The sequence below is a fragment of the Carcharodon carcharias genome, chromosome 6 (genome assembly GCF_017639515.1).
Source record: "Carcharodon carcharias isolate sCarCar2 chromosome 6, sCarCar2.pri, whole genome shotgun sequence".
NCBI lineage: Eukaryota > Metazoa > Chordata > Chondrichthyes > Lamniformes > Lamnidae > Carcharodon > Carcharodon carcharias.
The window spans coordinates 129,548,806-129,564,781 of record NC_054472.1 but is presented as its reverse complement, the minus strand read 5'-3'; the positions used below and the strand labels follow the sequence as shown (position 1 = coordinate 129,564,781).

The 15,976-nt window shown below is 45.2% G+C and overlaps 1 protein-coding gene across 2 annotated transcripts in view; it reads right to left on the bottom strand.

The window, feature by feature from the left end:
- The window catches only part of LOC121278925 (copine-3-like), a 105,124-nt gene that overhangs the window by 12,833 nt on the left and 76,315 nt on the right, over positions 1-15,976 (bottom strand). The window lies entirely within an intron of this gene.

Here is a 15,976-nt window from a genome sequence, read left to right as displayed (position 1 = left end):
GTCCAGGCATAGGAAATGCATCTCGAGAAGACTGATAATTCTCTCCACCACAGCCCTTGTGGAGGTGTGGCTCCTATTGTACCGCTGCTCAGCCTCTGTTCTTGTATGGCAGAGAGGCGTCATGAACCACTTGAGGGGATAGACCTTGTCACCCAAAAGCCATCCATCAGGTCGGGCTGGAGCACTGAAGAGCCCCAGCATCTGGGAGCATCAGAGGATGTAGGCGTTGTGGGAGCTGCCTGGGTACCTTGCAGACTTGTAGAATCAACATCCTGTGATCACACACTATTTGCACGTTCATGGAGTGGAAGCCCTTCCTGTTGACGAAGGCACTGGGCTCACCTGCTGGTGCTTTGATGGCCACATGTGTACAGTCTATTGCACCCTGGACGCGGGGGAAGCCAGCAATGGCCACAAAGCCTCTGGCTCACTGTGTCTGGCTGGCTTGGTCCCAACGGAAGTGGATGAAGGTCAATGCACGGCTGAACAGAGCGTCTGGAACCTGCTTGACACGAGTGTGGGCAGCTGATTGAGAGACATCATAAAGATCACCCATCGAGCCCTGGAAGGAGCCAGAGGCATAGAAGTCGAGGGCAGCTGAGACTTTTAGAGCCACTGGCATGGGGTGTCCACCCGCACAGTTAGCAGAGATCTCAGGGCCTCTCATCTGACAGATATAGTTGACTGTCTCCCTTAAGAGACGGAGCCTCCTTTGGCACTGCACCTCAAACATACTGAGGTAGCTGCTTCGCTGCCTGTATACCCTGTCAGCAGGATAGGGGCATCTTCTGCGGCCCCTTCTGCCTTGGTCTACCTCTTGGCCCTGCGCCCCTTGTACCTGTGCCTGTCCTCCCAAAGGTGGCTCCCCTGGAGGCTGAATGTGCACTCCTGGCCTCCTCCCCCTTCTAGCCCTCCTTTGCTCCTCAGAGGAGGTGCCTCCAGAGGAGAGTCCAGCACCCATTCTGCAGGCCCAAAAAAGATTTCTCACTACAGAGTGCTGACCTGAAGGTTAAGAGTCCAGACAAAGCAGTTGGTACGTGTTTTGAAGTATTGCAGGTCACACAGGCAAGTATCAGTAACTTGGAAAAATCAATACTTGAGAAATCATACTTGCTACCCCACTGAGCCCTCTTATCCCACCCAAGGATGAGGTTTATACAAATGTGTCCTACCCATCTGCCCGTTGTGCCCATGAGCTGACCTGAAGATCGCATGGGTACTGAAAAATCGGTGTCGATTGGTTAGTCAAGGGCCTTAAGTGGCCCGTTAATTAATGGCGAGCACACAGCAGATATCATTGCATGCCCGCCCAGCAAAATATCGTGATGACATCGGGATGCTCGCCCGGCATCACCGCACGTCATTTTACGCGCGGATGTGTGGGGCCCGCCCCGCATGCCAATGGGAAAATTCTGTCCTATGTATGTGCACTCTGCACATGAAACTGAAAAAAAATTGCACCATGCATCTGTAGATTTCTGAGAATTGATGCAAAAGGGGTCTCTCCTAGTCTTGAGGTTTTTAAAGGTAATTTGCTTTTTCTCCCAAAAAGATTCAAAATAATCTGGAATTTGGATGTTAGCCTTGGTAGAACTCCCAAGGCAGATGCCTGTGGATCCAAGCCGCACCCAAGCACAATTTCATCAGCTGACACTTCAGTGCCAACCCAAGGGAGTGCTAGACAGAGAGCAGGAAATACTTTTCGTTTTAAGCAGAGTTGAAGTTGTGGAATACATTAAATTTAATGACTGAAGCAGAGACAATTACCCAGATCTTCCAGTCAGAGGGCAGCGGGCAAGCACACCCACTGATCCAGTTTAAAACTGCATGCTTGCCATTTTACACTGGAGCCTTAGTTCCAGTTCCAGTGACAAGCAGAGTGGTGAGACCTAGTGGCAAGGTGTAACAGCAGTGAAGTCATGCCTCTTTTTCGTCTTGAACTGAAGACACACCCCTTAAGATCTGTCTTCATTAACCTGCAGAGTTTTTCAATATCCCTGGCTTTGTTAGGTCCATCCCCCAACCTCACACTCGTAACATGGCTCAATCTCTCCCACCACCCCACCCCCCAACACTCCTCACAACCCTCCAACCCTCCCGACAGTTCATCCCGGCAAAAAAAAATCTCAACACCCCCATGACAATGCTCTCCCAAACCTCCCCAATGCTTGCCCCACTGTACCCCCTAGCCCCTGCGTCAGCAGGTGAACTGTATGGGGGTTGAGCTGTGTGGGTTTGCCATTGTGCTGGAGTGCTTTGGAGCTGTGCTCCCGAGCTGGCTTTAAGCCTACTAGGAACAGCTCTAAGTAAATCACTATAAAAACCAGGTAAGTGTAGGGCAAAACAAAAACAGAATTACCTGGAAAAACTCAGCAGGTCTGGCAGCATCGGCGGAGAAGAGTTGACGTTTCGAGTCCTCATGACCCTTCGACAGAACTTTCTGTCGAAAAGTTCTGTCGAAGGGTCATGAGGACTCGAAACGTCAACTCTTTTCTTCTCCGCCGATGCTGCCAGACCTGCTGAGTTTTTCCAGGTAATTCTGTTTTTGTTTTGGATTTCCAGCATCCGCAGTTTTTTTGTTTTTATCTAAGTGTAGGGCAAACTGTTCAAGTTTATGTGTTTACAGATCATGGGGAAAACCATCAGCAAGGGTTTACATGGAGCCCTTTCTGAGGTATCATAAGTTCCAACTTTTGGCATAAATCAGCTCCCCAGAACTTCCACTGTCATTGCGACCCTCAATAGCAGTAAGGGTCTCAGAATTAAAAGCAAAATACTATGTATGCTGGAAATCTGAAGTAAAAACAAAGTGCTGGAAAAACTCAGCAGATCTGGCAGCATCTGTGGAGAGAGAAACAGAGTTAACGTTTCAAGTCCAATAGTCAGAGTTATACAGCACAGAAACAGGCCCTCCAGCCCATCGTGTCCATGCCAGCCATCAAGCATCTATCTATTCTAATCCCATGATTTTCCAGCACTTGGCCTGTAGCCCTGTATGCTATGGCGTTTCAGTGCTCATCTATATACTACTAAAATGTTGTGAGGGGTCCTGCCTCTATCATCCCCTCAGGCAGTGTGTTCCAGATTACAACCACCCTCTGAGTGAAAAACATGTTTCCTCAAATCCACTCTAAACCTCCTGCCCCTTACCTTAAATCTATGCCCCCTGGTTATTGACGACACCGCTAAGGGGAAAAATTTCTTCCAATTACCCTATCTATGCCCCTCATAATTTTGTATACCTATCAGGTCCCCCCTCAGCCTTCTCTGCTCTGAGGAAAACAACCCTAGCCCATCCAGTCTCTCTTCATAGCTGAAATGCTCCAGCCCAGGCAACATCCTGATTAACCTCTTCTGCTTTCAAGTCCAATATGACTTCTTCAGAACCCAGTTCACATGAAGAGTCATACTGGATTCGAAATTTAACCCTGTTTCTCATTCCACAGATGCTACCAGACCTGCTGAGTTTTTCAAGCATTGTGTTTTTATTCAAGGTCTCAGCATTCACTGCCTTTGGCATCAGAAGCTCTGGGCCAATGTCAACTTTTAAAGCTAGGCTAGATGTGTGGTTAAAACAAAAGGGGAATTAAAGAAAATTGGGAATAAAAAGGTAACATTGGCACTAGAACTACTGTTCATGTGGAAGATAAATAAGACAGCAGACTGGTTGTGTTGAACAGCTTTTTTGTGTTGTAATTGCCATCTAGTTCTATGCAATGTTGTAATATGTTACAACATTGCAATGTATTGAGGCTACCCTTTCATGAGCAACTTGCAGCTTGAAATAGAACTGCCAACTATGTGCTCGTACGCACATAAGGAAGTGCTTGGTATGAATATGCAATTTCTTTATGATAACTACCTTGAAGCTCAACATAACATGAAAAATATCCCCTTTTCAAAATATTTACTGAATTAAACCTGTGAAAAACCAACTTTAATAAAAGAGCCATACAAGTCTGCACAATAAAGGACAAATTTTAACAATACACAAACTAGCAACAACCGCATTCTCCGACTGTCAAAAGCAAACTACTGGGAGAATCTGTGGTTCCTAAATTCTGAGGCAACACATACATCCTACTGTATTGTTATTTGTCTCAGGTTGCCCTTCGAGGTAAAGATGCCCATATTCATCATCCAGGGTGTTCGATAGGGTTCCACTAGGCACGTAGGTGACTGCTAAGGCTGATCTACAGTTGGAAGGTTCATAGTTCAGGATACCACAGGTGATCAAGTTTTGGACAAGTTATTAGCTCTGGATTTCCTCTCCTTTGCATTTTATCCTTGCATCTGATATGCGATTGCTTTCAAAGGATGCTGCATTGATTTCTATCTGGTTGTGCAATCTTGGGCAAACTTCTCCCAGGACTTGATGTCGATATGAAAAGTCCCAAGTGAAGCCTTCAGTGTGTCCTTGTAGCAGCTTGTTTGACTGCCATGAGAGTGCACCCCAGACTCGAGCTCTCCAAAGAAGATTTGCTTTGGTAAGCGAGTGTCAGGCATTCTGACCACATAACAGCCCGACTCCATTGTGAGCATTCTGTACAGTAAATTAAAGCAAACTCTATTACAAATGTTTTGTCAAAAACCACAGAAGAAGAAACACTCAAAGTATTTTCTCTTCTTAAAAACTCAGCTGACTTTCTCTCACATTATTCATCACTGTGCGCTATGTCTGACTTATAATCCAAACCTCCTGGTGATAGTATCTAAGGGCAGACTGGGAACTCAGGCATTAGGGGCCATTTAGGAGAGCAACAGCCTGGTTACAAAACTCAAGCCTGGGGCTCTAGCAGACTAAGATGTAATTTTTTTTTTTAAATTCTCAAAATGATTTAACGTACTGTTATGGGCTGGCTGAGGGAGAACAGCCAAAATCCTCATCCCTTTTCCAACTGTTCATAATCAGAGAGTTTTTTTTGAGAGGAAGATGTCTATGTTTTAAAACTCCTGAGTGTATGGATGATTTCAATATCCAGTGGCAAGCTTTTCATGGGTTTAAACAAAGAAAGATGATTATTTATTTAAGCATTCATCCTGAAGTCTAACACCACAGAACCCACTCCGTAACCACACACACAAAAACACCCTCAAAGAAAGTACAATTGAAAAGAATAGTGCACTTCTACAACTTTTGAAGGTCAATGTTGCATGTCTTCGTCACACCTAAAGTGCAGTTGAGGTGAGCTCAACAGCCAAAGTCATCTGTTGAAGTTGTTTGCAGGATTTTCTCAAGGTAATGGACTTTCTGCAGGTCACAGTCAGTTTCTTGTAGTCCTGTTACCAGGAGGTCAGTTTGCCATTTTGGTGGACCAGAAACGTAACAGGCTTGGAGATCTTATGATCCTACAGCCTTCAGATCTTTCTCAGGCCCAGATGGTACTGCTTATTCTTTGTCTCCCATTTCTCTGCAGACAGCATTCCTCATTTAAATAGGTAAAAGGGCAAACATGTCTATTTCACCATTTGACTCCTTGCAATTGTGGTTTCTCTACCAAATATGATGGTTCAGCTTATATTTCACTCCTTTCCTATTTCTACTTAGTTCTGTCGAAGGGTCATGAGGACTCAAAACGTCAACTCTTTTCTTCTCCGCCGATGCTGCCAGACCTGCTGAGTTTTTCCAGGTAATTCTGTTTTATGATGGTGTCCTACTTTATTGTTCCTGGATTACTGTTCCATTGATTTGAGACATCCATTTTAATGGTTTAAGGCAATTTTTTTCTTTCAAAATACCCATTCAATTCATGAATACCTTCTGATGGTCTTTGAGTTGTGTGTAATTAACACCTTTTAATCTGGAAAGCACCTTCTTGTTCTTGTGAGACAGCGAGTCAGTCCTTGAATACACTGACCCAGGCATTCTGGCCTCCGGTAGCCATCTTTGTTGCAGCACATTGTCCGTTTAAAGTCAATTCAAAGATTCCTCATTGAATAGTATTTGTATTTTTAAAGTTATGAATGTGACATGACAATATAAAATAACTGAATGTCTGTGTTTGCAAACATCTTCACTCACTCATTAACAAATGTTAAAATAAACTCCATTCCACATACTCAAAGTCTCATTTGGAACAAAAATTATGCTAAAATGATAGAGGGAGGTTACATTGGTACTTTTTAATCTCACCTGAAAAATGCACATCAAAAAAGTCATAATACTTATGGCATTTTTCCTGCCTTCCAGTACTTCAATCATTAGTTAATACAAGTACTGTGTCTCAAATCCAGTTATCCAAAAACCGGACAATTTTTAAGCAGCCATCACCTGACTTTGCCTCATCAATATTTTTGATCTAATTTTATAGCTGTGAAATTCCTTGCAGCTACTCTCACTCCATCACCATCACATTATTGAAGTGCAATGGGAACTCCATTTATATGCATAAACAGAGCTTGCCACACATCTGGCAAAGTAACACTGACTGAAGCTGCTCCAAAAAAATTCCTGCCTCATCATGCAGCATTTTCTCTAATTTTTAGAAAATTGCCCTTTGCAATTGTTACTTGAAAAACATGCCCTCAACGCTCTACATGTCCGACCCAACGAGATCAAAAATCCAGCATGGACTTGGTCCTGAGGTTGCAGGTTTAGTGACACAACTGCTTAGTTACAGTGTCTATGATCCTGCATTTGAGTCACACACAGGTGTCAATTGCCAAGCTAAGAAAATATAATGAGCACAAAAACATAGGAACCAAAACCACCTCAGGCGATTATTATAATAATTCATTGAGCCTTTTAGATTAGATTGAATATTTTTGGAGGGTGGGGTTGAGAAAAATTTGTTCATTGATGAATTTTGCAGTCAAAAATACCCTTTGCACTTTGTTTTCTAATTTAACAACAACAATAGCATGTATTATCCTACCTATCCCCTGGTTGTCTAGAGGAATACAGGGGAAGATCAAACAGAAAAAGAAAGTGAACGATAGGCACAAAGAACTATGCACTGCAGATAGCCTAGACAAATATAGGAAGTGCAAGGACGAAGTAAAAAAGGAAATAAGGAAATCAAAGAGAAGGCATGAAAAAAGATTAGCAAGTAAAGTTAAAAGATAACCCAAAGATGTTTTACCAATACATTAATGCTAAAAGGTTAGTTAAGGAAAAAGTGGGACCTAAACAACAGCAGTAACCAGAGCAGTGGCACCACGGCTGTCTCTGTTGTTCAGCGGGAGGGGGTGGCGGTCAAAGCACAGAAGAGCAAGTGTCATAAGGGACTCTATAGTCAGGGGCTCAGAAAGGCGCTTCTGTGGTCGTGAAAGAGACACCAGGAAGGTATGTTGCCTCCCTGGTGCCAGGGTCCAGGATGTCTCTGATCGGGTACGGGACATTCTGAAGGGGGAGGGAAAACAGCCAGAGGTCATGGTACACATTGGTACTAACGACGTAGGCAGGAAGAGTGACGAGGTCCTGCAGGGGGAGTTCAGAGAGTTAGGCAGAAAGTTAAAAAACAGGACCTCTAGGGTTGTAATCTCAGGATTACTCCCTGTGCCACGTGCTAGTGAGGCTAGAAATAGGAAGATAGTGCAGCTGAACACGTGGCTGAACAGATGGTGTAGGAGGGAGGTTTCCGAAATCTGGATCAGTGGGATCTCTTCTAGGGCAGGTGGGACCTGTACAAGAAGGACTGGTTGCATCTAAACTGGAGGGGCACCAATATCCTGGCTGTGTCACTCGGGAGGGTTTAAACGAGTATGGCAGGGGGGTGGGAACCAGAGCAATAGGTCAGCAGGTGAAATAAATGACTGGGAACCAGTGAATATGGCCTGTAGGACTAAGAGGAAGGGCAGGCAGGGAGAAATTACTGAACCCAGTGGGACTGGGGGTCTGAAATGCATTTGTTTCAATGCGAGAAGTACAACAGGCAAGGCAGATGAGCTTAGAGCTTGGATTAGTACTTGGGACTATGATGTTATTGCTATTACAGAGACTTGGTTGAAGGATGAACAGGATTGGTAGATAAACGTTCCAGGATTTAGATGTTTCAGGCAGGATAGGGAGGGATGTAGAAGAGGTGGGGGAGTTGCACTGCTGGTTAAGGGGAATATCACAACTATACAACAGGAGGACACCTCGTTGGGCTCATGCAGCGAGGCAATATGGGTAGAGCTCCAGAATAGGAAGGGTGCAGTCACAATGTTGGGAGTTTACTATAAGCCTCCCAATTGCCGGCGGGAGATTGAGGAACAGTTACGTAGGCAGATTTTGGAAAGATGTAAGAGCAATAGGGTTGTTGTGGTGGGTGATTTTAACTTTCCCTATATTGACTGGGAATCACTTAGTTCTACACTTGGATAGTGTAGAATTTGTAAGGTGCATCCAGGAGGGCTTCCTGAGACAATATGTAGATAGTCCAACTAGGGAAGGGGCAAAACTGGACATAGTATTAGGGAACGAACCTGGCCAGGTGGTCAAACTTTCAGTAGGGGAGTATTTCAGGAAAAGTGACCATAATTCAGTAAGTTTCAAGGTATTGGTGGATAAGGATAACAGGAGTCCTCGGGTTAAGGTGCTTAATTGGGGGAAGGCTAATTATAACAATATTAGGCAGGAATTGAGGAATCTAGACTGGAGGCGGATGTTTGAGGGCAAATCAACAACTGACATGTGGGGGGCTTTCAAACGTCAGCTGATAAGAATTCAGGACTGGCATGTTCCTGCTAGGATGAAGGATAAGCATGGCAAGTTTCAGGAACCTTGGATAACGAAGTCAAAAAGAAAAGGGAAGCATTCGTAAAGGCTAGAAGGCTGGGAACAGATGAAGCCTGTGGAGAATATAAAGAAAGTAGGAAGAAACTTAAGCAAGGAGTCAGGAGGGCTAAAAGGGGTCATGAAAAGTCACTGGCAACCAGGATTAAGGAAAATCCCAAGGCCTTTTATACATATGTAAAAAGCAAGAGGGTAGCCAGGGAAAGGGTAGGCCCACTCAGGGACAGAGGTGGGAATGTGTGTGTGGAGCCAGAAGAAATGGGAGAGATACTAAATGAATACTTCTCATCAGTATTCACCAAAGAGAAGGACTTAGCGGTCGATTTGTCTAGGGAACAGGGAGTGTAGATAGCCTGGATCATGTTGAGATCAAAAAAGGTGTTAGGCGTCTTGAAGAATATTAAGTTTGGATAAGTTCCCAGGGCCGGATGGAATCTACCCCAGAGTACTGAGGGAGGCAAGGGAAGAGAGTGCCGGGGCCTTGACAGAAATCTTTGTATCCTCACTGGCTATGGGTGAGGTCCCAGAGGACTGGAGAATGGCCAATGTTGTTCCATTGTTTAAGAAGGGTAGCAGGGATAATCCAGGAAATTACAAGCCAGTGAGCCTTAGTCAGTGGTAGGGAAATTATTGGAGAAGATTCTTCGTGACAGGATTTACTACCATTTGGAAGCAAATGGGCATATTAGTGAGAGGTAGCATGGTTTTGTGAAGGGGAGGTCGTGTCTCACTAACTTGATCGAGTTTTTCAAGGAAATGACAAAGATGATCGACAATGGAAGGGCAGTGGATGTTATATACATGGGTTTCAGTAAGGCAGACTGGTACAAAAGGTAAAGATGGATACAGAATTGGCTTGGTCATAGAAGACAGAGGGTAGCGGTGGAAGGGTGCTTTTCTGAATGGAGAACTGTGACTAGTGGAGTTCCGCAGGGATCAGTGCTGGGACATTTGCTGTTTGTAGTACACATAAATGATTTGGAGGAAAATGTAACTGGGCTAATTAGTAAGTTTGCAGATGACACTAAGGTTGGAGGAGTTGCAGATAGTGAAGAGGATTGTCAAAGGATACAATGGGATATAGATCAGTTGGAGACTTGGGCGGAGAAATAATCCGGACAAATGCGAAGTAATGCATTTTGGAAGGTCAAATACAGGCAAGAATTATACAGTAAATGGCAGAACCCTTAAGTGCATTGAAGGGCAGAGGGATCTGGGTGTACAGGTCCACAGGTCACTGAAAGTGGCAACGCAGGTAGATAAGGTAGTCAGGAAGGCATATGGCATGCTTGCCTTCATTGGCAGGGGTATTAAGTATAAAAGCTGGAAAGTCATGCTGTAGCTGTATAGAACCTTGGTTAGGCCACGCTTGGAATATTGCATGCAATTCTGGTCACCAGATTACCAGAAGAATATGGAGGTGTTGGAAAGGGTGCAGAGGAAGTTTACCAGGATGCTGCCTGGTCTGGAAGTTACTAGCTATGAGGAGAGGTTGGAGAAACTCGGATTGTTCTCACTAGAGCGACGGAGATTGAGGGGTGACTTGACAGAAGTTTACAAAATTATGAGTGGCATGGACAGAGTAGATAGAAGCTTTTTCCCAGGGTTTGAAGAGTCAATTACTAGGGGACATAGATTTAAGGTGAGAGGAGAAAGCTATAGAGGAGATGTGTGGGGCAAGTTTTTTTATGCAGAGGGTAGTGAGTGTCTGGAATTCGCTGCCGGAGGAGGTAGTGGAAGCAGGTACGATAGTGGTGTTTAAGAGGCAGCTTGACAAATACACGAATAGGATGGGAATAGAGGGATATGGACCCCGGAAGTGCAAAATGTTTTAGTTGACGGGCAATATGACCGGCGCAGGCTTGGAGGGCCGAAGGGTCTGTTCCTGTGCTGTACTTGTCTTTATTTCTTTGTATCAGAGATGAAGGTGGAAACTTGTGTAGATGCAGAGGCTGTGAGAAGGGTTTTAAATTAATATTTTGCCTCCGTGTTTACAAAGGAAAGGGAGGATGTAGATATAGTAGACAGGAGGAACACTGCGAGATATTGAACGGGATAGTCATAAAGAGAGAGGAAGTACTCGAAGGGTTGAAATCCTTGAAAGTTGATAAGTAACCAGGGCCGGATGGACTGTTTCCGAGGCTGCTGAAGGAAGTCAGGGAGGACATAGCAGATGCTCGGAGGATGATTTTTCAATCTTCACGAGATACAGGGGAGGTATCGGAGGACTGGAGAAATGCAAACGTAGTTCCATTGCTTAAAAAGGGATCAAAGGAAATGCCAAACAATTATAGGCCAGTTTGTATTACATCTGTGGTGAGCAAATTAGTAGAATCAATCCTGAGAGATAGAATTAACTGTCATGTAAAAAGGCATGGACTAGTCAAGGATGGTCAGCATGGATTTGTTAAAGGAAGGTCTTGCCTCACAAATTTGATTGAATTCTTTGAGGAAGTGACAAGAAGGGTTGATGAAGGTAGTGCAGTGGATGTTGTGTACATGGATTTTAGCAAGGCATTTGATAAGGTCCCACACGGCAGATTGGTCAGGAAAGTAAAAGCCCATGGGATACAGGGTAATGTGGCAAACTGGATAAAAGGTTAGCTTTGTAACAGGAAACAAAGGGTAACGGTCGATGGATGGCCTTGCGAATGGGAAGTTGTCTCAAGTGGTGTTGGGATCCTTGCTGTTTGTGTTATATTGTAACGATTTGGATGTGAACGTGGGGGGCACGAATGGGAAATTTGCAGATGACACAAAGATTGGCCGAGTAGTACATAGTGTAAAGGATAGCCATAATCTCCAAAACGATATAGATGGGTTGGTGGAGTGGGCTGTAAAGAGCCAGAAGGATTTTAACATAGAGAAGTGTGAGGTCATACATTTAGGGAGGTCAAACAGTTACAGGGATTACACAATAATTGGGAATATACTAAGAAGGGTAGATGAAGTGAGAGATCTTGATGTACAAGCACACAGGTCCTTCAAGGCAGCAGTTCAAGTAGACAAGATTGTAAAGAAGGCATATGGAATGTGCTCCTTCATTGGCAGAGGTATAGAATATAAAAGTAAGGATATAATGTTGGAATTGTATAAAACACTGGTGAGGCCATAACTGGAGTAGTGTGTGCAGTTCTGGTCACCACATTACAGGAAGGACGTGATAGCTCTGGAGAGAGCACAGAGGAGGTTTACAAGAATGTTGACAGGGTTAGAAAAGTGTAGCTACGAGGAGAGATTGGATAGAAACAAAAAACTGTGGATGCTGGAAATCCAAAACAAAAACAGAAATACTTGGAAAAACTCAGCAGGTCTGGCAGCATCGGCGGAGAAGAATAAAGTTGACATTTCGAGTCCTCATGACCCTTCAACAGAACTAAGTAAAAATAAGAGACGGGTGAAATATAAGCTGGTTTAAGGTGGGGGGGTGTGGGGGGGGGGGGGCAGATTGTAGGGACAAGTAAGCAGTGATAGGAGCAGATAACCAAAAGATATCACAGACAAAAGAACAAAGTGGTGTTGAAGGTGGTGATATTATCTAAAAGAATGTGTTAATTAAGAATGGATAGCAGAACAGGCAAGGTACAGATAGCTCTAGTGGGGGTGGGGTAAAATAAGACTAAAAGGGCATAAAAGGTATAGATTTAAAAATAATGGAAATAGGTGGGAAAAGAAAAATCTATGTAAATTATTGGAAAAAACAAAAGGGAGGGGGAAGAAACGGAAAGGGGGTGGGGATGGAGGAGGGAGTTCAAGATCTAACATTGTTGAGCTCAATATTCGGTCCAGAAAGCTGTAAAGTGCCTAGTCGGAAGATGAGGTACTGTTCCTCCAGTTTGCGCTGAGCTTTACTGGAGCAATGCAGCAAGCCAAGGACAGACATGTGGGCAAGAGAGCAGGGTGGAGTGTTAAAATGGCAAGCAACAGGCAGGTCTGGGTCATTCTTGCGGACAGACCAAAGGTGCTCTGCAAAGCGGTCACCCAGTCTGTGTTTGGTCTCTCCAACGTAGAGGAAACCGCATTGGGAGCAACAAATGCAGTAGACTAAGTTGGGGGAAATGCAAGTGAAATGCTGCTTCACTTGAAAGGAGTGTTTAGGCCCTTGGACAGTGAGGAGAGAGGAAGTGAAGGGGCAGGTGTTGCATCTTTTGTGTAAGCATGGGGAGGTGCCGTAGGTGGGGGTTGAGGAGTAGGGGATGATGGAGGAGTGAATGGAGGGAACGATCCCTATGGAATGCCGCCGGGGGGCGGGGGGGGGGGGGGGGGGGGGCGCGTGAAGGGAAGATGTGTTTGGTGGTGGCATCATACTGGAGTTGGCGGAAATGGCGGAGGATGATCCTTTGAATGTGGAGGCTGGTGGGGTGATAAGTGAGGACATAAGTGAGGACAAGGAGGACCCTATCATGTTTCTGGGAGGGAGGAGAAGGCATGAGGGCAGATGTGCTGGAGATGGGCCGGACACGGTTGAGGGCCCTGTCAACTACTGTGGGTGGAAAACCTCGGTTAAGGGAGGAGGACATGTCAGAGGAACTGTTTTTGAAGGTAGCATCATCAGAACAGATGCGACGGAGGCGAAGGAACTGAGAGAATGGGATGGAGTCCTTACAGGAAGCAGGGTGTGAGGAGCTGTAGTCAACGTAGCTGTGGGAGTCGGTAGGCTTGTAATGGATATTGGTGGACAGTCTATCACCAGAAATTGAAACAGAGAGGTCAAAGAAGGGAAGGGAAGTGTCAGAGATGGACCATGTGAAAATGATGGAGGGGTGGAAATTGGAAGCAAAATTAATAAATTTTTCCAGGTCCCGACGAGAGCACGAAGCAGCACCGAAGTAATCATCGAGGTACCGGAGAAAGAGTTGTGGAAGGGGGCCGGAGTAGGACTGGAACAAGGAATGTTCCACATATCCCATAAAGAGACAGGCATAGCTGGGGCCAATGCAGGTACCCATAGCCACACCTTTAATTTGGAGGATGTGAGAGGAGTTAAAGGAGAAATATTTCAGTGTGAGAACAAGTTCAGCCAGGCGGAGGAGAATAGTGGTGGATGGAGATTGTTCGGGCCTCTGTTCGAGGAAGAAGCTGAGAGCCCTCAGACCATCCTGGTGGGGGATGGACGTCCATGGTGAAGAGGCGGCGGTTGGCACCAGGGAACTGGAAATTGTTGATGTGATGTAAGGTGTCAGAGGGATCACGGATGTAGGTGGGAAGGGAGTGGACAAGGGGAGAGAGAAGGGAGTCAAGATAACGAGAAATGAGTTCCGTGGGGCAGGAACAGGCTGACACGATCGGTCTGCTGGGACAGTCCTGTTTGTGGATCTTGGGTAGGAGGTAGAAGCGGGCTGTCCGAGATTGGCGACTATCAGGATGGAAGCTGTGGGAGGAAGATCTCTAGAGGAGATGAGGTCAGTGACAGTCCTGGAAACAATGACAGGGCCCTCAACTGTGTCCGGCCCATCTCCAGCGCATCCACCCTCACACCTTCTCCCCCCTCCCAGAAACATAATAGGGTCCCCATGTCCTCACTTATCACCCCACCAGCCTCCGCATTCAAGGGATCACCCTCCGCCATTTCCGCCAACTCCAGCATGATAGCACCACCAAACACATCTTCCCTTCATCCCCCCTGGCGGCATTCCGTAGGAATCGTTCCCTCTGTGACACCTTGGTCCACTCTTCCATCACCCCCTACTCCTCAACCCCCACCTATGGCACCTCCCCATGCATACGTAAAATATGCAACACCTGCTCCTTCACTTCCTCTCTCCTAACCGTCCAAGGGCCCAAACACTCCTTTCAAGTGAAGCAGCATTTCACTTGCATTTCCTCCAACTTAGTCTGCTGCATTCGTTGCTCCCAATGTGGTTTCCTCCATATTGGAGAGACCAAACGCAGACTGGGCGACCGCTTTGCAGAACACCTTCAGTCTGTCCGCAAGAATGACCCAGACCTGCCTGTTGCTTGCCATTTTAACACTCCACCCTGCTCTCTTGCCCACATGTCTGTCCTTGGCTTGCTGCATTGCTCCAGTAAAGCTCAGCGCAAACTGGAGGAACAGCACCCCATCTTCCGACTAGGCACTTTACAGCCTTCCAGACTGAATATTGAGTTCAACAATGTTAGATCTTGAACTCCCTCCTCCCCCTCACCCCCTTTCCGTTTCTTCCCCCTCCCTTTTGTTTTTTCCAATAATTTACATAGATTTTTCTTTTCCCACCTATTTCCATTATTTTTAAAGCTATACCTTTTATGCCCTTTTAGTCTTATTTCACCCCACCCCCACTAGAGCTATCTGTACCTTGCCTGTCCTGCTATCCATTCTTAATTAGCACATTCTTTTAGATAATATCACTACCTTCAACACCTCTTTGTTCTTTTGTCTGTGACATCTTTTGGTTATCTGCTCCTATCACTGCTTGCTTGTCCATACAACCACCACCCTGCCCACTTCTCCCCCCCCCACCCCCCACCTCCCGACCTTAAATCAGCTTATATTTCACCCATCTCCTATTTTTACTTAGTTCTGTTGAAGGGTCATGAGGACTCGAAACGTCAACTTTGTTCTTCTCCGCCGATGCTGCCAGACCTGCTGAGTTTTTCCAGTTATTTCTGTTTTTGTTTTGAGAGATTGGATAGGTTGGGGTTATTTTCCTTAGAACAAAGGCAGCTGAGAGGTGACTTGATTGAGGTGTACAAAATTATGAGGGCAACAGATAGATTGGACAGAATAAAATTGTTTCCCTTGGTGGAGAATTCTAGAACCAGGGGACATAGATTCAAGATAAGTGGCAGAAGGTGTAGGGGGAAACATGAGGAAGAAATTATTATTATTTTTTTTTACACAGAGGGTAGTGGGTGTCTGGAATTCGCTGCCCAAGTTGATGGTAGAGGCAGAAACTCTAAACTTTTTTAAAAAGAGTTGGATCTGCACCTTAAGTGCTGTAAATTGCAGGGCTATGGGCCAGGTGCAGGAATGTGGGATTAGAAAGGGCATCTGAGTGTCTTCGGGCCGGCATGGACAAGATGGGCCAAATGGCCTCCTTCTGTGCTCTAACTTTTCTATGGTTCTATGTATTTTTCGTGCCCCTTTACACTGCTATGCAAATTGATAAACAAATGGTATATTATAATTTTCTTTATTAAGTGACTGCATAGGCTTCTTGTTAAAGTACCATTGTTAAAAGCTTTTCAAAGTGTTCTAGTGAGCAGTAAGTAAATGCTGGAACAATATTAAATTAAGCTCCATATCTTCATCAGTGA